Raw genomic sequence first — 27,912 nt, 5'->3', positions numbered from 1 at the left:
CCTATCACCCTCAGTCCAGTGGTCAAGTAGAGCTAAGCAATAGAGAGATTAAACTAATTCTGCAAAAGACTGTCAACACTTCTAGAAATAATTGGTCTAAGAAGCTCGATGATGCACTGTGGCCTTATAGAACTGCCTATAAGAATCCCATGGGCAAGTCTCCGTACAAAATGGTGTATGGTAAAGCATGTCATCTACCTCTTGAGCTAGAGCATTAAGCTTATTGGACAATCAAAGAGTTCAACTTTGATTTCAAACTTTCTGGTGGGAAGAGGTTATTTTACATTAGCTCGCTTGATGAATGGAGAACTCAGGCATATGAGAATGCCAAGTTTTTCAAAGAGAGGGTTAAGAGGTGGCCTGATAAAAGGATACAAAAGCGTGAGTTCAATGTAGGTGATTATGTCTTGCTATATAATTCTCTGTTCAGATTTTTTGCAGGCAAGCTTCTCTCTAAATGGGAAATCCCTATATTGTTGAGGAAGTATATCGTTACGGTGCTATCAAGATCAACAACATGGAAGGTAATTGTCCGAGAGTGGTAAATGGGCACATAATCTAGCATTATATCTCAGGTACTCCCATAAATGTTGAAAGCAATATCATCAATACCATAAATCCGGAAGAATACCTAAGGGATATTTATCACCCTGTTTGAGACTCCGAAAACGAAGAGGTATGTGATTCGGTAAGAAAACAGACTCCAAAACTTTTCCAGTAGGAATTTTTCTCCGTTTTGGAATATTTGAAAAAATACAAAAATTGGAAGTAGTCCGGAAAGCGCGCGAGGAGGCGACAAGCCTGACAGGCGCGGGCCCACCCCCTGGCCGTGCCTAGGGGGCTTGTGGCCACCTCGTATGCTTCCCGGACTCCGTTTTCGTGCGGAGTACTCCTTCTTGTCTGAAAAAAAAATCATTATATGTTCTCCCGAAAGGTCTGACCCTCGTATCACGCAGATTTGCCCTGTTTTCGTTTCGAGCCTGTTTTCTGTCACAGATTTAGAGCAAGATGTCGTCTCATGAATCTATGGGGGAGAATAATCTCCCTCAAGTTTATGGAGAAGCAAGTGCTGATCTGAAAAGGATGGAGGTCATTGAGGCTAGGGAAAGGCTACCTAAGGAAACCAAGGGCAAAACTAAGGAGAAGAATCAGGCATGGGACGAAGTGCAATCTGTGCTCAACAAGGGAGAAGTTGAAGAAGTAAATTTCCTCCAACCCTACCTCCACCTACTGTCTCCATCCTTGATTGAACTCTTGAGGTTTTGTGGAACAACTCGTGCTCGCAATACTTATCTCACTCGGGAAGTTGTTTTGCTGGAGAAACATATCACAGATCTCCAAGGTATAAATCAAAGATTCATGGCCTTCTTGGAATCAAAGATTGCAACAACTCCACCACCATCACCTCCAAAGGAAGACATCTAAGCATGGGTATGGGCAATCCCCTTGGCTTGTGCCAAGCTTGTGGGAGTTGCCCCGGTATCGTATCACCATCACATCTTTTGCCTTTACCTTTTTTAGTTTTCCTTTTCAGTTTTTTCTTTCTCTAAGTAGATGAAAAGTCTTAGTGGTTTAGTCTTGAGTTTTGCTTTGTGTCACCCCCGATGTATTCGAGCTCGTGAGCCATATAATAAATAGTGTATTAGTTGAAGGGCTTTGCCTCTTGCCATGATCAAAAGAGTGAGAAAAGAACAAAAGCATGAAAGATCATGTAATGACCTTATGGGAAGTGATGGCTTCACATATAAAAAGAATGATGATTGAAACTTGTTGAGGGTAGACAAACGTAGACCTTGGTCATTGTTGCAATTAATAGGAAGTGATAAAGAAGGAGAGGTTCACATATAAATACATCATCTTTGACACCATCTATGATTGTCAACACTCACTAAACTATTGCGTGCTTAGAAATAGATGTTGGACAAGGAAGACAACATAATGAATTGTGTTTGCTTGGTTCCGAACAATGTTATATGATTAGAGATCCCTTATCATTTGACGATTTCTTCCACCTCATATTAGCCAAAACACCCGCACCAAGTAGAGATACTACTTGTGCATCCATAAACCTTCAACACAGTTTTGCCATGAGTGTCCACCATACCTACCTATGGATTGAATAAGATCCCTCAAGTAAATTGTCATTGGTGCAAGCAATAAAAATTGCTCTCTAATATGTATGATCTATTAGTGTGTGGAAAATAAGCTTTGTAAGAACCTGTGATGAGGAAGACATAAAAGCGACAGACTACATAATAAAGTTCTTTATCATAGGAGTCAATATAAAGTGACGTTCGTCTGCACTAAGAGGACACGCATCCAAACCTGAAAAGCGCATGACAACCTCTGCTTCCCTGTGCGAAGGGCCAATCTTGTACCTTTACTTTTTGCCCTTGAAAGAGTCATGGTGATCTTCACCAATTGCTTGTTTTGCCTTTATCTTGGCTAACGTCATATGCTTGGGAAAGATCTATATTCATATGTCAACTTGGAGGTAAGCATTCATGAATTATTATTGTTGACATTACCCTTGAGGTAAGCAGTTGGGAGGCAAAACTATAAGCCCCTATCTTTCTTTGTGTCCAGCTGAAACTTTGATCTGAGGAGTACCACGTGAGTTGTAGCAATTATAGAGAACGAAAGGATGATTGAGTATGTGGATTTGCTTTACAAGCTCTTATTTGACTCTTTCTGATGTCGTGATAAATTGCAATTGCTTCAATGACTAAAGGCTATCGGTTGTTACTTCTCGGTAAGGTTCTTGATCCATGCTTTACTTTGTGAAGGAATTATTACTTTAGCATGAGAGATTATATGTTGGTATTGTTGTTCTGATCATGATCATGATGCCTGCATGTTCATATCTTGTTTTGTCGACACCTCTCTCCCTAAACATGTGGACATATTTATTGAGCTAGGCTTTCACTTGAGGACAAGCGAGGTCTAAGCTTGGGGGAGTTGATACGTCCATTTTGCATCATGCTTTCATGTTGATATTTATCGCTTCTTGGGCTGTTATTTCACTTCACGGTACAATACTTATGCCTTTTCTCTCTTATTTTGCAAGGTTTACATGAAGAGGGAGAATGCCGACAGCTGGAATTTGGGCCTGAAAGTGGAGCAAGTTTGAGATACGTATTCTGCGCAACTCCAAACGCCGTAAAAGTCGACGATGATTTTTTCTGGATTTAAAAAAAATAGTGGGCCGAAGAAGTGCCAGAGGGGGGCGTGCAGGTGGCCACAAGCCTACACGGCGCTGCTACCCCCAGGCCGCGCCATGAGGGCTTGTGGGCACCCTGCAGGCCCACTTGCCCCCCTCTTTTGCTATATGAAGGGTTTCGTCCAGGAAAAAAATCAAGGAGGAGGTTTTTCGTGGATTCGCCGCCGCCACGAGGCGGAACTTGATCAGCATTACCAATCTAGAGCTCCGGCAGGACGATCCTGCCGGGGAAACTTCCCTCCTGGAGGGGGAAATCATCGCCATCGTCATCACTAACACTCCTCTCATCGGAGGGGACTCTTCACCATCAACATCTTCATCAGCACCATCTCATCTCCAAACCCTAGTTCATCACTTGTAACCAATATCCGTCTCGCGACTCCGATTGGTACTTGTAAGGTTGCTAGTAGTGTTGATTACTCTTTGTAGTTGATGCTAGTTGGATTATTTGGTGGAAGATTTTATGTTTAGATCCTTGATGCTACTCATTATCTCTCTGGTCATTAATATGATTATGCTTTGTGAGTAGTTACTTTTGTTCCTGAGGACGGTACCCGAACGAATACCAAATTCACATGACTACTATTAGCATGACTTATCTCGTGTCCTCAGCAACAAAAGTAACTACTCACAAAGCATAATCATATTCATGACCAGAGAGGTAATGAGTAGCATCAAGGATCTGAACATAAAATCTTCCACCAAATAATCAAACTAGCATCAACTACAAAGAGTAATCAACACTACTAGCAACCTTACAAGTACCAATCGGAGTCGCGAGACGGAGATTGGTTACAAGTGATGAACTAGGGTTTGGAGATGAGATGGTGCTGATGAAGATGTTGATGGTGATGAGTCCCCTCCGATGGGAGGAGTGTTGGTGATGACGATGGCGACGATTTCCCCCTCCGGGAGGGAAGTTTCCTTGGCAGGATAGTCCTGCCGGAGCTCTAGATTGGTTCTGCTCAAGTTCCGTCTCGTGGCGGCGGCGAATCCACGAAAAAGCTCCTCCTTGATTTTTTTTCCTGGACGAAACCCTTCATATAGAAAATGAGGGGGGCAAGTGGTCCTGCAGGGTGCCCACAAGCCCTCATGGCGCGACCTGGGGGGTAGCCGCGCCGTGTAGGCTTGTGGCCACCTGCATGCCCCCTCTGGCACTTCTCCGGCCTAGTATTTTTGATAAATCGGGAAAAAAATCCTCGTTGATTTTTACGGCGTTTGGAGTTGCGCAGAATAGGTATCTCAAACTTGCTCCACTTTCAGGCCAGAATTCCAGTTGCCGGTATTCTCCCTCTTCATGTAAACCTTGCAAAATAAGAGAGAAAAGGCATAAGAATTGTACCGTGAAGTGAAATAACAGCCCAAGAAGTGATAAATATCAACATGAAAACATGATGCAAAATGGACGTATCAACTCCCCAAGCCTAGACCTCGCTTGTCCTCAAGCGAAAGCCTAGCTCAATAAATATGTCCACATGTTCGGAGGCAAGCAAACACAATTCATTATGTTGTCTTCCTTGTCCAACATCTACTTCTAGGCATGCAATAGTTTAGTGAGTTTTCACAATCATAGATGGTGTCAGAGATGATATATTTATATGTGAACCTCTCCTTCTTTATCACTTCCTATTAATTGCAACCATGACAAGGTCTACGTTTGCCTACCCTCAACAAGTTTCAATCCTCATTCTTTTTATATGTGAAGCCATCACTTCTCATAAGAGATCATTAGATGATCTTTCATGCTTTTGTTCTATTCTCACTCTTTTGATCATGGCAAGAGGCAAAGCCCTTCAACTAAGACATTCTTTATTATATGGCTCACGAGCTCGAATACATCGGGGGTGACACAAAGCAAAACTCAAGACTGAAACACTAAGACTTTTACTCTACTAGTAAAAGAGAAAACTGAAAAGGAAAACTAAAACAAAGGTAAAGGCAAAAGATGTGATGGTGATACGATACCGGGGCAACTCCCCCAAGCTTGGCACAAGCCAAGGGGATTGCCCATACCAATGCTCAGTTGTCTTCCTTTGGCGGTGATGGTGGAGTTGTTGCAACCTGAGTTTGATCCTTCGTCTTCCAAGGCATAGGTGCTCCATCGTGGAAAGATGAACGAGTCTCCGGAATCCTCAAATCTGCAGCCAACCGTATTGATTTAAATCTATACTAATACTCACAGTTTTGGTTCTGCAGGTCACAGATCTGGCCCTGGAGTTGATCAATCCTGTCATAGAGCGTGGAGAGTGATACGTCTCCAACGTATCTATAATTTTTGATGGTTTCATGCTATTATCTTGTCAAACTTTGGATGTTTTGCATGAATTTTATATATTTTTTGGGACTAACTTATTAACTCAGTGCCAAGTGCCAGTTCCTATTTTTTCCATGTTTTTGACCCCTTTCAGAGGAGATTTTGAAACGGAGTCCAAACGGAAGAAAATCCCGAAAAGATTTTTTTGGAACGGAAGAAGATCGGGGAACTTGGGCGCCAAGGCAGGGGAGCCCCAGGGGCCACACAAGCCCCCAGCCCGCGGCAAGGGGGGCCGTGCCATCTAGGCTTGTGGGCCCCCTGGACATCCCGTGACCTAGGTCTTTCGCCTATATATTCCCAGAAATTCGAGAAAAAATCACGAGATCATCGCAATCGCTTTTCCGCCACCGCAAGCTTCTGTCTCCACAAGATCCCATCTGGGGCACGTCCTGGTGCCCTACCGGAGGGGGGATTCGGACACGGAGGGCTTCTTCATCAACACCATGACTTCTCCGATGATGCATGAGTAGTTCACCATAGACCTACGGGTCCATAATTCGTAACTAGATGGCTTCTTCTCTCTCTTGGATCTTCAATACAAAGTTCTCCATGACTTTCATGGAGATCTATCCGATGTAATCTTCTTTTGTGGTGCGTTTGTCGAGATCTGATGAATTCTGGATTTATGATCAGATTATCTATGAATCTTATTTGAGTTTCTTCTGATCTCTCTTATGCATGATTTCATATCCTTGTAATTCTCTTCGAGTTGTGGGTTTTGTCTGGCCAACTAGATCTATGATTCTTGCAATGGGAGAAGTGCTTGGTTTTGGGTTCATACCGTGCGGTGACCTCACCCAGTGACAGAACGGGTAGCGAGGCACGCATCGTGTTGTTTCCATCAAGGGTAAAAAGATGGGGTTTTCATCATTGGTTTGAGATTATCCCTCTACATCATGTCATCTTGTTTAAAGCGTTACTCTGTTCGTCATGAACTCAATACACTAGATGCATGCTGGGTAGCGGTCGATGTGTGGAGTAATAGTAGTAGATGCAGAAAGTATCGGTCTACTTGTCTCAGACGTGATGCCTATATGCATGATCATTGCCTTAGATATCGTCATGACTTTGCGCGGTTCTATCAATTGCTCGACAGTAATTTGTTCACCCACCGTAATACTTGCTATTTTTAGAGAAGCATCTAGTGAACATTATGGCCCCGAGGGTCTACTCCACACCATATTTTCAGCCTTACACTTTTTTACTTCGTTGCACTTTCCGCCTTCAGATCTCACTTTGCAAACAATCTTGAAGGGATTGACAACCCCTTTGAAGCGTTGGGTGCAAGCTTGTTTGTGTTTGCGCAGGTACTCTGGACTTGACGAGACCCTCCTTCTGGATCAATACCTTGGTTCTCAAACTAAGGGAAATACTTACTGCTCCTGTGCTGCACCCTTTCCTCTTCAAGGGAAGAACCAACGCAAGCCCAGCCTCTGTCAACGTGTCAATTTCTGGCGCTGTCGTCTGTGGGATAGAAGAAGAATTTCTGGCGCCGTTGCGAGGGAGGAAGATCGAGTCAAGAACCCATCCAAGTAGGTGGCGCAAACTCATCTCTTACATTTACTTTGTTTGCCAGTTGCCTCTCCTTTTCGTCTCCCCCCACTTCACCATTTTTCCTTTTTCGTTCGCCCTTTTTCTCGCCTGCTTTTTGTTTGCTTGTGTGCTTGCTTGCTTGCTGAAGTCACCATGAATGAAAACACCAAACTTTGTGACTTCTCGAATACTAATAATAATGATTTTATTAGTACTCCGATTGCTCCCGCCACTAGTGCGGAGTCATACGAAATCAATGCCGCTTTGCTGAATCTTGTTATGAAAGAGCAATTCTCTGGCCTTCCTAGTGAAGATGCCGCATCCCCTCTCAATACCTTCATTGAGCTTTGCAATATGCAAAAGAAAACAGATGTGGATAATGACGTGATTAAATTGAAGCTTTTTTCCTTTCTCGTTGCGATATCGCACAAAAACTTGGTTTCCTTGTTTGCCCAAAAATAGTATCGATTCTTGGGATAAGTGCAAAGATGCTTATATATCCAAGTATTTTCCGCCGGCTAAGATCATCTCTCTCCGTAATGATATCATGAATTTCAAGCAACTTGACTTTGAACATGTTGCACAAGCTTGGGAGAGAATGAAATTAATGATTAGAAATTGTCCCGCTCATGGCTTGAGTCTTTGGATGATTATTCAAATCTTTTGTGCTGGCTTGAATTTCGCTTCTAGAAATATCTTGGACTCCGCCTCAGGTGGAACGTTCATGGAAATCACGTTAGGAGAAGCCATTAAGCTCTTAGACAACATCATGACGAACTACTCTTAGTGGCACACTGAAAGGTCACCTACTAGTAAGAAGGTACACACTATAGAACAAATTAACTCGTTGAGTGCTAAGATGGACGAGTGAATGAATTTGGTTGCTAGTAGAAGTGCTCCTTTGGATCCTAATGATATGCCTTTGTCTTCTTTGATTGAGAGTAGCAACGCTATCTTGGACGTTAATTTTGGTGGTAGGAATAACTTTGGCAACAACAATGCCTTTAGAGGAAATTATGTTCCTAGGCCTTTTCCTAGTAACTCCTCTAATAACTTTGGCAGCTCCTACAACAATACTCATGGAAATTACAATAGATTACCCTCAAAAGATTTTCAATGCGTCCATAGAGGAAAAACTATTCAAAATTGACGATTTGGCTAAGAGCGTGGATAGGATTTCTTGTGATGTTGATGCTTTGAAAGTTAGATATGCTTCTCCCAAAATCAACATGGATGAAACTTTGAAACCTATGCGTGTTTCCATGATTGAGAGCCAAGAAAGAACCGCCCAAATTCGTGCTAGACATGAATGGCTTAAAAAGGCGTGTTCTCGTGATGAGAATCACGAAGATCTTAATGTGCTTGGTGTGACTCCCATTGAATCTTCATTTTCTTGTGTCAAACCTAATGATTATGGGGCTGGATATGAATCCACTTTGGTTGAAAAGCGCCCCAATGATTCGGAGTCCATCTATCTTGATGCTAAAAGCATTAAAAGTGGAGTAGAAGATGTTAAAACTTTAAGTAGTAATGAAATTACTACCGTGGATTTCAAGGAATTCAATTATGATAGTTGCTCCTTGATTGAATGCATTTATTTGATGCAATCCATGTTGAACTCTCCACACGCTTATAGCCAAAACAAAGCCTTTACCGATCATATCGTCGAAGCTATGATAAAATCTCTTGAAGAGAAACTTGAATTGGAAGTCTCTATCCTTAGAAAGCTTCATGATGAGTGGGAACCTACCATCAAAATCAAAATAAAAAAACTATGAGTGCAATGCTTTGTTAATTTGGGTGCTAGTGTTTCTGCGATTCCAAAGTCTTTATGTGATGTTCTGGGTTTTAATGAGATTGAAGAGTGTTCTCTTAATTTGCATCTTGCTGATTCTACTGTCAAGAAACCCATGGGAAGGATCAAGGATGTTCTTATTATTGCAAATAGGAACTATGTAACCGTGGATTTCATTGTACTTCACATTGATTGCAATCCTACTTGCCCTATTATTCTTGGTAGACCTTTCCTAAGGACTATCGGTGCTATCATCGATATGAAGGAAGGGAATATTAGATTTCAATTTCCTTTAAGGAAGGGCATGGAACACTTTCCTAGAAAGAAAATAAGATTGCCTTATGAATCCATGATGAGGGCCACTTATGGTTTGAGCACCAAAGATGACGATACGTGATTCTATCGCTTCTATGCCTAGCTAAGGGCGTTAAACAATAGCGCTTGTTGGGAGGCAACCCAATGAATTTATCTTTTTCTTTCTGTTTTGTTGCGTCCACACTTTCACAATTCTTTTGTGGTTGTGTTTTTTGTGTTTCTTTTTGTGTTTGAGCCAAGCAAAACCTTTATGACTAGTCTTGGTAATGGTTGTTTGATCCTGCTGGAAAAAGACAGAAACTTTTCGCTCACGAGATGATTTTTCATTTTTATTCAGGAAGAGATTTTGAGTTGATTCTTTTTTCTTCTGATTGATATGATTTTTTCCTAGGCCGTCGTAATTTTTCAGATTTTTTGAGGTACCAGAAGTATACGAAGTATACAAATTGCTACAGACGGGTCTGTTTTTGACAGATTCTGTTTTTGTTGAGTTGGTTGCTTGTTTTGATGAAACTATGGTTAGTATCGGGGGGTACTAGGCATGGAAAAGTGATAATACAGTAGCTCAACACCAATATAGATATGATTCAAGTTTGCTACAGTACCAAAAGAAGTGGTAGTTTGTTTTCTTGTGCTACTGTTACCATGAGTTTCTGTTTAAGTTTTGTGTTGTGAAGTTTTCAAGTTTTGGGTGATGTTCTCATGGACAAAGAGATAAGGAGTGGAAAGAGATCAAGCTTGGGGATGCCCAAGGCATCCCAAGCCAAATTCAAGGACAACAAAAAGCCTAAGCTTGGAGATGCCCCGGGAAGGCATCCCCTCTTTCGTCTTCAATCCATCGGTAACATTACTTGGAGCGTCGTGTATCTTAGGAGTCTTTTATTTTTGTTGTGTCACAATCATACTTTCTGCACACCTTTTTGAGAGAGAGAGAGACATGCACTCATCGTGATTTTGCTAGAATGTTCATAGTGCTTCACTTATATCTTTTGATCTAGATACTTTTGCTCTTGTGCTTCACTTATATCTTTAGAGCACGGTGGTGCGTGTTTTGGTAGTTGGCTTATGCTATGAAAGTAGTCCCAAATGTGCTAGGTACCCAAAGAGGACGCAAAAACCTCCATCTTCATGTGCATTGAGTAGAAAGAGAAGTTTCGATTCCTCTCAATTAGTTTTGAGACGTGAATTCAGTAATATTGAGAGTTATGTTAGTAGGGTGTTGTGAATCTAGAGATACTTGTGTTGAAGTTAGTGATTCCCGTAGCATGCACGTATAGTGAACCGCTATGTTAGGAAGTCGGAGCATAATTGACCTATTGATTGTCATCCTTTGTGTTGAGGTTGGGATCGCGCGATGGTTTACGCCTACCAACCCTTCCCCTCGGAGTATGCGTTTAGCACTTTGTTTCGATTACTAATAAAAACTTTCGCAATAAGTATGTGAGTGCTTCATGACTAATGTGAGCCCATGGTATAGATGCACTTTCACCTTCTACCATTGCTAGCCTCTCTAGTGCCGCGCAATTCTCGCCAGTGCACAAACCCACCAAATTCCTTCCTCAAAACAGCTACCATACCTACCTACTATGGCATTTTCATTGCCATTGCGAGATATATTGCCATGCAACTCCCACCGTTCCGTCTCATGACTTGTGCCGTCACTCTCATATTGCCATCACATGATCGTAAGATAGTAGCGAGATTTTCAACGTCATACGCCATGCTAGATCGTTGCACATCCTGGTATACTTCCGGAGGCATTTCCTATGGAGTCATCATCATTGTGATCTTTGAGCTGTGAGTAAATAAAAGTGTGATGATCATCATTATTAGAGCATTGTCGCATGTGAGGAAAAAAGAGAGCCAAAGAGCCCAAAAACAAAAAAAAGAAAAAAGAAAAGAAAAGAAAAAAAGAGGCCTAAGAGCCCAAATGAAAAAAAGAGAAAAGAGAAAAAAAAAGAGAAGGGACAATGCTACTACCTTTTTCCACACTTGTGCTTTATGTTAGCACCATGTTCTTCATGATTGAGAGCTTCTTGCTTTGTCACTACCATATGCTAGTGGGAATCTTCGTTTTATAACTTGGCTTGTATATTCCAATGATGGGCTTCCTCAAAATTGCCCTAGGTCTTCGTGAGCAAGCAAGTTGGATGCACACCCACTAGTTTTCCTCTTGAGCTTTCACATACTTATAGCTCTAGTGCATCTCTTGTATGGCAATCCCTACTCATTCACATTGATATCTATTAATGGGCATCTCCATAGCCTATTGATACGCCGAGTCAATGTGACCATCTCCTCCTTTTTGTCTCACAACCACCACCACACTCTATTCCACCTATAGTGCTATATCCATTGCTCGCGCTCATGTATTGTGTGATAGTTATAAAATGTCTGAGAAAGTAAGAGTGCGAAAACAATTACTTGGCCAATTCCGGGGTTGTGCATGATTTACATTAGTTGTGTGAGGATGATGCAGCATAGCCAGACTATATGATTTTGTAGGGATAACTTTCTTTGGCCTTGTTATTTTGAAAGTTCATGACTACTTTGATAGTTTGCTTGAAGTATTACTATTTTCATGTCAATAGCAAACTATTGTTTTGAATCTTACGGATCTGAACATTCATGTCACGTGAAAGAAGTTGCAAAGGATAACTATGCTAGCTAGCATTCCACATCAAAAATTCATTCTTTATCACTTCCCTACTCGAGGGCGAGCAGGAGTTAAGCTTGGGGATGCTTGATACGTCTCCAACGTATCTATAATTTTTGATGGTTTCATTATATTATCTTGTCAAACTTTGTATGTTTTGCATGCGCTTTATATATTTTTTGGGACAAACTTATTAACTCAGTGCCAAGTGCCAGTTCCTATTTTTTCCATGTTTTTGACCCCTTTCAGAGGAGATTTTGAAACGGAATCCAAACGGAAGAAAATCCCCGAAAAGATTTTTTTGGAACGGAAGAAGAGCGGGGAACTTGGGAGCCAAGGCAGGGGGAGCCCCAGGGGCCCCACAAGCCCCCACCCCGCGGCCAGGGGGGTCGCGCCATCCAGCCTTGTGGGCCACCTGGACGTCCCCTGTCCTAGGTCTTTCGCCTATATATTCCCATAAATTCCAGAAAAAATTAGGAGATCATCGCAATCGCTTTTTCACCGCCACAAGCTTCTGTCTCCGCAAGATCCCATCTGGGGCACGTCCTAGTGCCCTGCCGGAGGGGGGATTCGGACACGGAGGGCTTCTTCATCAACACCATGACCTCTTCGATGATGCGTGAGTAGTTCACCATAAACCTACGTGTCCATAGTTAGTAACTAGATGGCTTCTTCTCTCTCTTGGATCTTCAATACAAAGTTCTCCATGATCTTCATGGAGATCTATCCGATGTAATCTTCTTTTGCGGGGTGTTTGTCGAGATCCGATGAATTGTGCATTTATGATCAGATTATCTATGAATCTTATTTGAGTTTCTTCTGATCTCTCTTATGCATGATTTCATATCCTTGTAATTCTCTTCGAGTTGTGGGTTTTGTCTGGCCAACTAGATCTATGATTCTTGCAATGGGAGAAGTGCTTGGTTTTGGGTTCATACCGTGCGGCAACCTCACCCAGTGACAGAAGGGGTAGCGAGGCACGCATCGTGTTGTTTCCATCAAGGGTAAAAAGATGGGGTTTTCATCATTGGTTTGAGATTATCCCTCTACATCATGTCATCTTGCTTAAAGCGTTACTCTGTTCGTCATGAACTCAATACACTAGATGCATGCTGGATAGCGGTCGATGTGTGGAGTAATAGTAGTAGATGCAGAAAGTATCGGTCTACTTGTCTCGGACGTGATGCCTATATGCATGATCATTGCCTTAGATATCGTCATGACTTTGCGTGGTTCTATCAATTGCTCGACAGTAATTTTTCACCCACCGTAATGCTTGCTGTTTTGAGAGAAGCCTCTAGTGAACACTATGGCCCCCAGGGTCTACTCCACACCATAATTTCAGCCTTACACTTTTTTACTTCGTTGCACTTTCCGCCTTCAGGTCTCACTTTGCAAACAATCTTGAAGGGATTGACAACCCCTTTGAAGCGTTGGGTGCAAGGTTATTTGTGTTTGTGCAGGTACTCTGGACTTGACGAGACCCTCCTTCTGGATCGATAACTTGGTTCTCAAACTGAGGGAAATACTTACTGCTCCTGTGCTGCAACACCCTTTCCTCTTCAAGGGAAGAACCAACGCAATCCCAACCTCTGTCAACGTGTCAATTTCTAGCGATGTTGTCTGTGGGATAGCAGAGAGATGCTTCCCAATGTCATTGGCATCAATCCTGTGCTTGCTGGTGAACTCCGTGATCATCATGTGATTGGCGTTGAGTCCACGCTCCACCATCCCTTGGCACTTGAAGACTTGTTGCTCCATTGCTTCGAGCCTCGTCTCCACGCTTCCGGTCTTCTTAGGGCCCTCAACATCACGGATGCGCAACATCCCCTCACGCATCTCGATAGATTGAGGGTGTTGTAACACTCCCGTGAGGTAGGGATTGATGACCTTCTCGAAGATCTTGTCCTTCGGAGCTTTTGGGGAAGTCATGGCGATCTAGATCTGCAACAAGCTCGAAGCGAAAAGCATAGGAAATATGCGTGATGCAGAGGTCAGACCAAACGGAAGTATATATAATGATTTTTTCCAGACCAGAAGGAGTACCCTGCACGAAAACGGAGTCCGGGAGGCGCACGAGGTGGCCACAAGCCCTCACGACGCGGCCATGGGGTGGGCCCGTGCCGTGCAGGCTTGTCGCCTCCTCGCGCACTTTCCGGACTACTTCCAAATTTTGTATTTTTTCAAATATTCCAAAACGGAGAAAAATTCCTACTGGAAAAGTTTTGGACTCTGTTTTCTTACCGAATCACATACCTCTTCGTTTACGGAGTCTGAAACAGGCTGATAAATATCCCTTAGGTATTCTTCCGGAGTTATGGTATTGATGATATTTCTTTCAACATTTATGGGAGTACTTGAGATATAATGCTTGATTCTCGGCCCATTTACAACTCTCGGACAATTACCTTCCGTGTTATTGATCTTGATAGCACCGGAACGATATACTTCTTCAACAACATAGGGACCTTCCCATTTAGAGAGAAGCTTGCGTGCAAAGAATCTTAAACGAGAGTTATATAGCAAGCCATAATCACCTACGTTGAACTAACGCTTTTGTATCCTCTTATCATGCCACCTCTTAACCTTCTCTTTGAATAGCTTGGCATTCTCATATGCCTGAGTCCTCCACTCATCAAGCGAGCTAATGTTAAATAACCTCTTCTCACCGGCAAGTTTCAAATCAAAGTTGAGCTCTTTGATTGCCCAATAAGCTTTATGCTCTAGCTCAAGAGGTAAATGACATGCTTTACCGTACACCATTTTGTACGGAGACATGCCCATGGGATTCTTATAGGCAGTTCTATAAGCCCACAGTGCATCATCGAGATTCTTAGACCAATTATTTCTAGACCTGGTGACAGTCTTTTGCAGAATTAGTTTAATCTCTCTATTGCTTATCTCTACTTGACCACTGGACTGAGGGTGATAGGGAGACACAATTCTATGGTTGACATCGTACTTAGCAAGCGTTTTACGGAAAGCACCATGAATGAAGTGTGAACCCCCGTCGGTCATTAAATATCTAGGGACTCCAAATCTAGGGAAGATAACTTCTTTCAGCATCTTGATAGAGGTGTTGTGATCAGCACTACTAGTGGGGATAGCTTCTACCCACTTAGTGACATAATCAACAGCAACTAAGATGTGAGTATACCCATTGGATTTTAGAAAAGGTCCCATATGATCAAAGCCCCAGACATCAAATGGTTCAATGACAAGTGAATAGTTCATAGGCATTTCCTGACGTTTGCTAATATTACCTATTCTATGACATTCTTCACAAGACAAGACAAACTTACAGGCATCCTTGAAGAGAGTGGGCCAATAGAAACCTGATTGCAATACCTTGTGTGCACTCCTATCTCCCGCATGGTATCCTCCGTAGGCCTCGGAGTGACACTTCTGTAGGATCCGTCCCTGTTCATGTTCAGGTACACAATGTCGAATAACACCATCTACTCCTTCCTTATAAAGGTGAGGATCATCCCAAAAGTAGTGTCTCAAGTCAAAGAAGAATTTCTTCTTTTGCTGGTATGTGAAACTAGGTGGTATGTACTTGGCAATGATAAAGTTTGCATAATCAGCATACCACGGGGCACTACATGAAGGATTGATGACATTCAATTGCTCATCAGGAAAGCTATCATCAATAGGTTGTGGGTCATCAAGAACGTTCTCCAACCTAGACAAGTTATGTGCTACTGGGTTATCATCACCCTTCCTATCAACAACGTGCAAATCAAATTCTTGTAGCAAGAGAACCCATCTGATAAGTCTAGGTTTAGCGTCCTTCTTCTCCATGAGGTACTTAATAGCAGCATGATCAGTGTGAATGTTGACTTTGGAATCAACTATGTAAGACCTGAACTTTTCACATGCAAACAGGACTGCAAGACATTCCTTCTCCGTAGTAGCACAGTTTCTCTAGGCACTATCTAGAGTTTTACTAGCGTAGTGAATAACATTCAACTTCTTATCGACTCTTTGCCCTAGAACAACACCAACAGCATAATCACTAGCATAACTCATGATTTCAAAAGGTAGGTTCCAATCAGGTGGTTGAACAATAGGTGCAGTTATCAAAGCCCTCTTAAGTATTTCGAATGCTTCCTCACAATCATCGTCGAAAACAAAAGGAATATCCTTTTGCAAGAGATTGGTAAGAGGCTTAGAAATCTTGGAGATGTCTTTAATGAACCTTATATAGAAACAAGCATGACCAAGGAAACTTCTTATACCTTTGATATATGTGGGGTATGGCATTTTCTTGATTGCATCAACCTTAGCCTTATCGACTTCAATACCTCTTTCAGAAATTTTATGTCCTAAGACGATGCCTTCATTAACCATAAAGTGGCACTTCTCCCAATTCAAGACAAGATTGGTGTCTTTACATCTCTGTAAGACTCGATCAAGGTTGCTGAGGCAATCATCAAAAGAAGACCCGTAAACGGAAAAGTCATCCATGAAAACCTCGACAATCTTTTCACAAAAGTTAGAGAATATAGCCATCATACATCTTTGAAAGGTGGCAGGTGCATTACATAAGCCAAAAGGCATACGTCTATAAGCAAAGGTACCGAAAGGGCAGCTGAAAGTGGTTTTCTCCTGATCAGATTGTGCAACTGGTATTTGGGAGAAACCGGAATAACCGTGTAGAAAGCAGAAGTGTGTGTGTTTAGACAGCCTTTCTAGCATTTGGTCAATAAAAGGCAGAGGGTAATGATCTTTCCTAGTGGCTTTATTTAGTTTCCTGAAATTGATCACCATCCTATAGCCAGTAATAATCCTCTGTGGGATCAATTCATCCTTATCATTAGGGACAACGGTAATGCCTCCCTTCTTAGGAACACAATGCACCGGACTCACCCAATCGCTATGCGCAACAGGATAGATAATACTCGCTTCCAGGAGCTTTAGTATTTCTTTTCTCACTACTTCTTTCATATTAGGATTCAATCTCCTTTGATGATCAGCAACTGGTTCGAAATCAGGATCGGTTTTAATCTTGTGCTGGCATAGAGTAGGACTAATGCCCTTCAGATCATCATGAGTATATCCAATAGCAACATGGTGCTTTCTCGGAGTTTTTAGTAACTTCTTTTCTTCATGCTCTGAGAGGCTAGCACTAATAATAACAGGATATATCTCCTTTTCATCAAGATAGGCATACTTAAGAGTATCAGGCAACTTTTTAAGCTCGAACACATGATCACCCTTTGGTGGGGGTGGATCCCCAAGCAGTTCAACAGGCAAGTTATTCTTAAGGAGAGGATATTGTTCTAAGACAACTCTATCTATTTCATCCCTTTCATCCATATGCATATCATTTTCATGCTCAAACAAGTATTGCTCTAAGGGATCAGTAGGAGGAACGAGAATAGAGGCTAAGGCAATAGTTTCATCCCTACTAGGCAACTCCTTTTCATGAGGTTGTCTACCAAACTTGCAGAAATTGAACTCATGTGACACACCTTCAAAGCCAACAGTGACAGTTTGCTTCTCACAATCAATATGAGCATTGACGGTATTGAGAAAGGGTCTGCCAAATATGATGAGACAAAAGCTATCTTGTGCAGTAGCAAGAACAAGGAAATCAGCAGGATACTTCGTTTTACCACACAGGACTTCAACATCCCTAACAATTCCCACAGGGCAGATAGTATCTCTATTGGCAAGCTGAATAGTGACATCAATAGGCTCTATCTCAACAGGTGCAATCTCATCTTTGATTTCATCATATAAGGATTGAGGTATTGCACTAACACTAGCACCCACGTCACATAAACCATGATAACAATGATCTCCTATCTTAACAGAAACCACAGGCATGCCAACAACATGCCTATGTTTGTCTCTAGCGTGAGGTTTAGCAATTCTAGCAGCATCTTCACATAAGTGAATATTATGTCCCTCAACATCGTCGGACAGAATATCTTTGATGATAGCAATGCTAGGTTCAACTCTAATTTTCTCAGGGGGTGTAGGTGTTCTAATGTAGCCTCTACGTATGTAAGTTGAAGCTTTAGAATGATCCTTTATCCTTACAAGGAAAGGTGGTTTCTCAATGTAAGCACTGGGAACCACAGGATCATTATAGGCAATGACTCTCTCTTCAACTGGAGTGGGTTTAACTACATTGAATTCTAAAGGAGGATGATATTTAAACCAATTCTCTTTGGGGAGATTAATATGATCAGCAAAGGATTCACACAATGAAGCTACTATCTCAGAGTCAAGTCCATACTTAGCGCTAAAGTCACGAAAAGTATTTGTCTCAACAAAGGATTAAGCGCAATCAAAAGTGAAATTCATACATGATTCCTTACCTTCTTCAAGCTCCCAATCTTCAGAGTTGCATTTAATTCTCTCCAATAAGTTCCATTTGAAGTCAATATCTCTCTTCATAAAAGAACCGGTACAAGAAGTGTCAAGCATGGTGCGATCATCATGAGAAAGTCGAGCATAGAAGTTCTGAATGATAATTTGTCTCGAGAGCTCATGATTGGGGCATGAGTATAGCATTGATTTAAGCCTCCCCCAAGCTTGAGCGATGCTTTCTCTGTCACGAGGCCAAAAATTATAAATATAATTCCGATCATGATGTACTAAATGCATAGGATAAAACATTTGATGAAATTCCAATTTCAACCAATTGTAGTCCCATGATCCAGTATCATCACATAGCCTATACCATGTCAACGCCTTATACTTCAAAGATAAAGGAAAGACCTTCTTCTTGGCCTCATCCTCGGGAACACCTGCAATCCTAAATAAACCACAAAGTTCATCCACATAGATTAGATGCAAGTCTAGATGTGATGTTCCGTCTCCTGTAAAAGGATTAGCTAGCAGTTTCTCAAGTTTACCCGAAGGAAATTCAAAGCAAATATTTTCAGTAGGTGCAGCATGTTGAGGAGCAACTCTTTGTGCTTCCTTTCAAGGTGAAGATACCCCGAACAAGCCCCTCAAAGGATTAGTATCCATAGTGACAAGTGACAACAAATTTCAGCACACTATATGAATGTTTCCTTACCAAGTTCCACTTACCAAAGGCGCTTCACTCCCCGGCAACGGCGCCAGAAAAGAGTCTTGATGACCTACAGGTATAGGGGATCAATCATAGTCCTTTCGATAAGTAAGAGTGTCGAACCCAATGAGGAGCAGAAGGATCTGACAAGTGGTTTTCAGCAAGGTAAAATCTGCACGCACTAAAATAGTCTGTAACAAGTGATTGTGTGGTGAGATGATTCGTAGCAAGCAACAAGTACAAAAGTAGCAACGGTGCAGCAAAGTGACCCAATCCCTTTTGTAGAATGGGACAAGCCTGGACAAAGTCTTATAGGAGGAAAAACGCTCCCGAGGACACACGGGAATTTCTATCATGCTAGTTTTCATCATGTTCATATGATTCGCGTATGTTACTTTGATAGTTTGATATGTGGGTGAACCGGTGCTTGGATCCTGCCCTTACTTGGACAAGCATCCCACTTATGATTAACCCCTCTCGCAAGCATCCGCAACTACGAAAGAAGAATTAAGACAAATTCTAACCATAGCATTAAACTACTGGATCCATATCAGCCCCTTACGAAGCAACGCATAAACTAGGGTTTAAGCTTCTGTCACACTAGCAACCCATCATCTACTTACTACTTCCCAATGCCTTCCTCTAGGCCCAAATAATGGAGAAGTGTTATGTAGTCGACGTTCACATAACACCACTAGAGGAAAAACAACATACAACATATCAAATTACCAAACGAATACCAAATTCACATGACTACTATTAGCATGACTTATCCCATGTCCTCAGGAACAAAAGTAACTACTCACAAAGCATAAGCATATTCATGACCAGAGAGGTAATGAGTAGCATCAAGGATCTGAACATAAAATCTTCCACCAAATAATCCAACTAGCATCAACTACAAAGAGTAATCTACACTACTAGCAACCTTACAAGTATCAATCGGAGTCGCGAGACCGAGATTGGTTACAAGTGATGAACTAAGGTTTGGAGATGAGATGGTGCTGATGAAGATGTTGATGGTGACGTGTCCCCTCCGATGAGAGGAGTGTTGATGATGACGATGGCGATGATTTGCCCCCTCCGGGAGGGAAGTTTCCCCGGCAGGATCGTCCTCCCGGAGCTCTAGATTGGTTCTCCTCAAGTTCCGCCTCGTGGCGGCGGCGAATCCACGAAAAAACTCCTCCTTGATTTTTTTCCCGGACGAAACCCTTCATATAGCAAAAGAGGGGGGCAAGTGGGCCTGCAGGGTGCCCACAAGCCCTCATGGCGCAGCCTGGGGGGTAGCCGCGCCGTGCAGGCTTGTGGCCACCTGCACGCCCCCCTCTAGCACTTCTTCGGCCCAGTATTTTTCATAAATTGGGAAAAAATCCTCGTTGATTTTTACGGCGTTTGTAGTTGCGCAGAATAGGTATCTCAAACTTGCTCCACTTTCAGGCCAGAATTCCAGTTGCCGGTATTCTCCCTCTTCTTGTAAACCTTGCAAAATAAGAGAGAAAAGGCATAAGAATTGTACCGTGAAGTGAAATAACAGCCCAAGAAGCGATAAATATCAACATGAAAACATGATTCAAAATGGACGTATCACCAAGCGATGTGTTCTTACGCGCCGCCGGACTTTATGAGGACTTTTATTACTTGGTGGAGAACGCAGGCCTTACCGCCTTCGTTGAAGATAAGTGTCCGCAATACCTCCTCCTCACTAATATCTTCGTACAAAGCTTTAACTTCTATCCAAGGAAGAATCCCCCCATGGTTGAGTTCAAATTATATGATATCCCCTAGCGCATGTCACTCCAGGATTTTTGCAATGTTTGCAAATTACCTTATGTTGGGGATATTCATGAACCTCGTCCATGGGACTTGGAAGCTTTCATCGATACTATTGCTCTAGGAGAGGAGAGAGGAGTGTCTTGCCCTAGAGCTGCTAGCATACATTTTCCCATGCTTTGGTACTTCTCACTATTTGTGGGAAAATGTTTGATTGGCCGTGGGAAGGCTGGGTCCCTTAGCTCCCCAGATCTTGCGGTCTTAGGCGAAGCCCTTTATAATGATAAAACTTATAGCTTGGGCGCTATAGTAGCTCAACGGTTGAACACGAACCGTTCTAAAGGCGTTGTCTATGGAGGTATCTATGCCACTCGTCTTGCTAGACATTTTGAGATACCCATTAGACTGGACGAGGAAAAAGAGATTCTTCTTCCCGAGAGATATCTAGATTATGATAGCATGGTTCGCGATGACTTTCTTGATAGAGATATAAATAGAAGGATGATTTATAACTTGGTATTTAGTCAGGGTACTCGTGAGACTATTACTTTGCCTGCTCCTTCTTTGTTCAATCTTCATGCAGGAAGGTACATTATTATGCCCTCGGACATCTACGCATATTTGGGCTTAGCCCAACCACATGTGCCCGTGCCCGAGCCACCAGTCGAGTACCAGACGCGAGTTTATCAATGGGAGCCAGAGGAGCTCACACAGCAGTGGCATCCTCAGTCCACTCCGGATTACCCCGAGCTGGTTATTTCCCTCCTTGGGTGTAGACCAACTTAGGCCAAAAGCCTAAGCTTGGGGGAGTGCGTGTTTCTCACCGACTTTATATTCTTGCTTATGCTTTGACTTTGTTGGTCGGTGTTCACACTTTGCCACTGTATCATCCATGCTAGTTTATTTCTTTTTCTCGTTTTCTTTTCGTGTGTCTGTCTAGTTTGAGAAAACCCAAAAAGATTTTCTTTTCTTCTTTTGCTTGTTGGGAGCTTTCCCGTGTAAATAGTTTTCTTTTTCTTTGGGTCAAGGTAGAAGACCATGGTTAGATTGTTTAATGGCTCTCGCACGCATATCTGTTTATCTGTTAAAGAGCCATATTACTTTGTCTTCTACTTTGTGTTTGCTTGCAGATTCCAGCTTAGTCCAATGCACGAGCAGTCTTATTAGTGTTCACATCATTCGGTCGTGCATGTGAAATGCAATAATGACGATATATGATGAAGTGACTGGGCCTGGAAAAGTTGGTATGGGCTCGATCTATTTTGTTTTTGTAAATATGACTAGCTCATCGTTCCTAATTCAGATTTGTTGTGAGAGAAACATGTTTGCAATGACAACTTAGATATCATAGTTGCTGATGCCATGCTTACTTAGCTAGGAGCTTATAATGGTTTGTCTTGGATGCCAACATGAATGTTGAGATGACTATGATGTAGTATGATAGGATGGTATCCTCCTTCGAATGATTCAAGTGGCTTGACTTGGCACATGTTCACGCATGTAGTTGAAACAAAATCAACATAGCCTCTATGATATTCATGTTCATGGTGATTTATGTCCTACTCATGCTTGCACACAATGTTGGTTAATCTCAATGCATTTGGATGACTGTTGTCACTCTCTAGTTGGTCACTTCCCAGTCTTTTGCTAGCCTTCTCTTGTACTAAGCGGGAATACTGGTTGTGCATCCACTTCCATAAACCCAAAGTTGTTCCATATGAGTCCACCATACCTACCTATATGCGGTATTTACCTGCCGTTCCAAGTAAATTTGCATGTGCCACTCTCTAAACCTTCAAGAAATAATCTGTTTTGCATGCCCGAATCGCTCATGTGGTGACAGGGGGCTATCAGTATCTTCAATGCTAGGCATATTATCCTCGATATGTGTTTATTCACTATCATTCACGAGAAAGGGGCCGGTAATTGGAATGCCCAGTTCCATGCTCAAATCGAAAAGATACAAACAAAACTCCCCCTGGATTGATGTTGGTATGGACGGCACCCGAGTATTCGGCTAGTCATGGAGTGTGATTGATTGGTGGTGGGGGAGTCAAAACTTTACTTTTCTGTTTGGGAACCACCTATAGCATGTGTAGCGTGGAAGATGGTGAGAACTCTTAGTCATTGCGTTGACAATGAAAGCATGCCACCCAAAATTATTATCTCTGTTTTCAAAGCTTGAGCTCTGGCACCTCTGCAAATCAATGCTTCCCTCTGCGAAGGGCCTGTCTATTTATGTTCCTGTTGAGTCATCCTCCTCTTATAAAAGTACCAATTAGAGAGCACCTCTGTCATTTTTATGCTTTTCTTTTAACTGTGTTGAGTATAACTGTTACTGGATCTTCTTTGCATAGAATTACAATGTTTAGTCAGCCCTTGGTCTTTGAAGGTGCTGTGCATTTATGTTTTGCGGCCTCAGAAAGAGCTAGCGAGATATCATCTGTTCATACTGCTTCATGATTGTTTTGATTGAAGTGTTGACGTTTGATACTTATTATTATTCGCTCTCTAGTTGATTATGCCATTGATATGAGTTTACCGAGAGACCTAGATGTCATTTGCTTTTGTGGTTTGCTTATGATCTTGCTGAAATTCTGGCTATGAGTTAGACATAGTTGCAACAACAAGATCAAACAGAGTTCGTACAAGTTTTCTTTTGTCTCTTTCAGTTTGTCAACTGAATTGCTTGAGGACAAGCAAGGTTTTAAGATCTTGGGGGAGTTGATACGTCTTCGGCGTATCTACTTTTCCGAACTCTTTTGCCCTTGTTTTGGACTCTAATTTGCATGATTTGAATTGAACTAACCCGGACTAACGCTGTTTTCAGCAGAATTGCCACGGTGTTTTTTTTGCGTAGAAAAAAAAGTTCTCAGAATGACCTGAAAATTTACACAGAATTTTCCTGGAATTTATGAAAAATACTGGCGCAAGAATCAGCGGAGGAAGTGGGGCAGTGAGCCCACAAGCCCACCAGGCACGGCCCCCTGGCCGCGCCTGGCAGGCTTGTGGGGCCCACAAAGCTCCACCGCCTCCAAATCCAGCTCTATTTAGTTCGTTTCGTCCGGAAAAAAATCAGGGAGAAGAGTTCATCGTGTTTTACGATACAGAGGCACCGCCACCTCCTCTTCTTCATTTGAAGGGCAGATCTGGAGTCCGTTATGGACTCCGAAGAGGGGAGATCGTGAGTAATCTCAGTTCGTGAGATCGTGAGTCATCATCAACCTTCCTTCATCGCCAATTCCATGATGCTCTTCACAGTTCGTGAGTAATCTCATCGTAGGCTTGCTGGACGGTGATGGGTTGGATGAGATCTATCATGTAATAAAGTTAGTTTTGACGGGGATTGATCCCTAGTATCCACTATGTTCTGAGATTGATGTTGCTACTACTTTGCCATGCTTAATGCTTGTCACTAGGGCCCGAGTGCCATAATTTCAGATCTGAACCTATTATGTTGTTGCCAATATATGTGTGTTCTTGATCCTATCTTGCAAGTTGTAGTCACCTACTATGTGTTATGACCCGGCAACCCCGGAGTGACAATAGCCGGAACCACTCCCGGAGATGACCATAGTATGAGGAGTTCATGTATTCACCAAGTGTTAATGCGTTGGTCCGGTTCTTTATTAAAAGGAGAACCTTAATATCCCGTAGTTTCCATTAGGACCCCGCTGCCACGGGACGGAGGGACAATAGATGTCATGCAAGTTCTTTTCCCTAAGCACGTATGACTACGTACGGAATACATGCCTACATTAGATTGACGAACTAGAGCTAGTTGCTTATAACTGTTGCATGATGAATAGCATCCGGCATAATCATCCATCACCGATCCAATGCCTACACGTTTTTCCTACTGGTCCTTGCTACATTACTTTGCTGCTACTGCTGTCACTGTTGCTACTGTTACTCTGTTGCTACTTCTGTTGCTTTGCTGCTACTGCTGTCACTTTGCTGCTACTGGTTACTGTTGCTACTACTGCTATCATACTACTTTGCTACTGATACTTTGCTGCAGATACTAAATCTTTCAGGTGTGGTTGAATTGACAACTCAACTGCTAATACTTGAGAATATTCTTTGGCTTCCCCTTGAGTCGAATCAATAAATTTGGGTTGAATACTCTACCCTCGAAAACTGTTGCGATCCCCTATACTTGTGGGTTATCACCCGCCCTTTGGCCCGGGTCCGGAAAGCGGCGACTCATACATATATTGTCAGAGCAAGCCCTGGCTCAGGCCTAATGTGTGTAGGGAGGTTGTCATTAGAAGGCCGCCAGGGCCCATGAGCCAGATGGTGGTTCGTGATTAATGAAGAAGATAAGCCGCCAAGAAGGTTTCCCGACTTGGGAAACACGGCGACTCAGGGATATGGAAGGCCACGATTTGTAATGTGGCCAGGACTTGGTAAATCCTAGAGCTTGACCTGTATATAAAGGAGAGTCTCTAGAGCAGATAGATCACGTTAGAAATCATCGAGAGCTAGGTGAGTCGAGTTACGCCCTCCTTGTAATCAAATCCATCATCAATATACACAAAGCAGGACGTAGGCTTTTACCTCCACACGAGGGGCTGAACCTTGGTAAATCTGAGTCTCGCTTCCGCTCACCCCCTTTGAGTCGCCACCTAGGTTCGATGGCTCCATTACTAAGTCCTTTCACGAGGACATATGCCGTGACAAAACCATGACAGTTGGCGCCCACCGGGGAGATTGCACACTGTGGAGTTGAGTTCTCAAAGGGAGCCCTTCCAGGGTCAGGAAGCTACGCTGTCGGCATCATGACGAAGAGCCGCCGCGGGAAGTACTACATCGACAACTCTCAGTGGGGACCGGAAGCCGATTCAATCGAATTTGGATACAGGGTCCCCTTCGGCAAGATCCACGTTTTCATCGGCAACATTGGGGCACCCGTACCTGAGCCGGACACCTTCACCGAAATCATCGAGCCGGCGCGGTACGCCCATCGCGCCAAACATCAGGTCAGGAAACACCACGTTTTCGTTGGTTTTACATAGGGAACCGACCTACCGGACGGGACGGTAATCCAGGAGATGACCCCCGTAAACTCGGACGACGAGTCATTAATGGGTGATACAGATTCAATCTACCCTATCCACGAGGGAGAGCTTTGCGGGTTGCCGGAGGCAGGAATCCTTGAGGACTTTGCGGGTCCACACCATGAAGTCGCCATCTACATGGCGGGGGCAGCGTCGCCCCAGCCAAACGCGGCGGGTAACAATGAAGCCAGCAGGTCAGGGAAAGCCCCGACTCAAGCCATGGCAGATGACGTCCCCGTAACTGGACTCTGGGGTTTCCCAAACATTCAGATCGCCCCAGGACCCAAAATGTGTGCATAGAAACACAAGCTAGAATGTACCAAATATGTGAGTTTTGATCAGGTCCCCGTAGCCGGACCCCGGGGTTCTCCAAACTTTCAGATCGCCGCAGGTCACAAAATCCGTGAGTAATAACAAAGAAAACTCGTGAGAATGGACCAAATATGTGTTGGGGAACGTCGCATGGGAAACAAAAAATTTCCTACGCGCACGAAGACCTATCATGGTGATGTCCATCTACGAGAGGGGATGAGTGATCTACGTACCCTTGTAGATCGTACAGCAGAAGCGTTAGAGAACGCGGTTGATGTAGTGGAACGTCCTCACGTCCCTCGATCGGCCCCGCGAACAATCCCGCGATCAGTCCCACGATCTAGTACCGAACGGACGGCACCTCCGCGTTCAGCACACGTACAGCTCGACGATGATCTCGGCCTTCTTGATCCAGCAAGAGAGATGGAGAGGTAGAAGAGTTCTCCGGCAGCGTGACGGCGCTCCGGAGGTTGGTGATGACCTTGTCTCAGCAGGGCTCCGCCCAAGCTCCGCAGAAACGCGATCTAGAGGAAAAACTATGGAGGTATGTGGTCGGGCAGCCGTGAGAAAGTCGTCTCAAATCTGCCCTAAAAGCCCCATATATATAGGAGGAGGGAGGGGGACCTTGCCTTGGGGTCCAAGGGACCCTCAAGGGGTCGGCCGAGCCAAGGGGGGGAGGACTCCCCCCCCAAACCGAGTTGGACTTGGTTTGGTGGGAGGAGTCCCCCTCACTTCCCACTTCTTCCCTCCTTTTTTTTTTCTTTTCCTTTGATTTCCTTCTCTTGGCGCATAGGCCCCCTTGGGGCTGTCCCACCAGCCCACTAAGGGCTGGTGTGTCTCCCCAAAGCCTATGGGCTTCCCCGGGGTGGGTTGCCCCCCCCCCCCCGGTGAACTCCCGGAACCCATTCGTCATTCCCGGTACATTCCCGGTAACAACGAAAACCTTCCGGTAATCAAATGAGGTCATCCTATATATCAATCTTCGTTTCCGGACCATTCCGGAAACCCTCGTGACGTCCGTGATCTCATCCGGGACTCCGAACAACATTCGGTAACCAACCATATAACTCAAATACGCATAAAACAACGTCGAACCTTAAGTGTGCAGACCCTGCGGGTTCGAGAACTATGTAGACATGACCCGAGAGACTCCTCGGTCAATATCCAATAGAGGGACCTGGATGCCCATATTGGATCCTACATATTCTACGAAGATCTTATCGTTTGAACCTCAGTGCCAAGGATTCGTATAATCCCGTATGTCATTCCCTTTGTCCTTCGGTATGTTACTTGCCCGAGATTCGATCGTCAGTATCCGTATACCTATTTCAATCTCGTTTACCGGCAAGTCTCTTTACTCGTTCCGTAATACAAGACCCCGCAACTTACACTAAGTTACATTGCTTGCAAGGCTTGTGTGTGATGTTGTATTACCGAGTGGGCCCCGAGATACCTCTCCGTCACACGGAGTGAGAAATCCCAGTCTTGATCCATACTAACTCAACTAACACCTTCGGAGATACCTGTAGAGAATCTTTATAGTCACCCAGTTACGTTGCGACATTTGATACACACAAAGCATTCCTCCGGTGTTAGTGAGTTATATGATCTCATGGTCATAGGAATAAATACTTGACACGCAGAAAACAGTAGCAACAAAATGACACGATCAATATGCTACGTCTATTAGTTTGGGTCTAGTCCATCACGTGATTCTGCCAATGACGTGATCCAGTTATCAAGCAACAACACCTTGTTCATAATCAGAAGACACTGACTATCATTGATCAACTGGCTAGCCAACTTGAGGCATGCTGGGGACGGTGTTTTGTCTATGTATCCACACATGTAAATGAGTCTTCATTCAATACAATTATAGCATGGATAATAAACTATTATCTTGA

Source organism: Hordeum vulgare, chromosome 4H (genome assembly GCF_904849725.1).
Source record: "Hordeum vulgare subsp. vulgare chromosome 4H, MorexV3_pseudomolecules_assembly, whole genome shotgun sequence".
Taxonomy (NCBI): domain Eukaryota; kingdom Viridiplantae; phylum Streptophyta; class Magnoliopsida; order Poales; family Poaceae; genus Hordeum; species Hordeum vulgare.
This window is presented reverse-complemented; position numbering follows the sequence as displayed.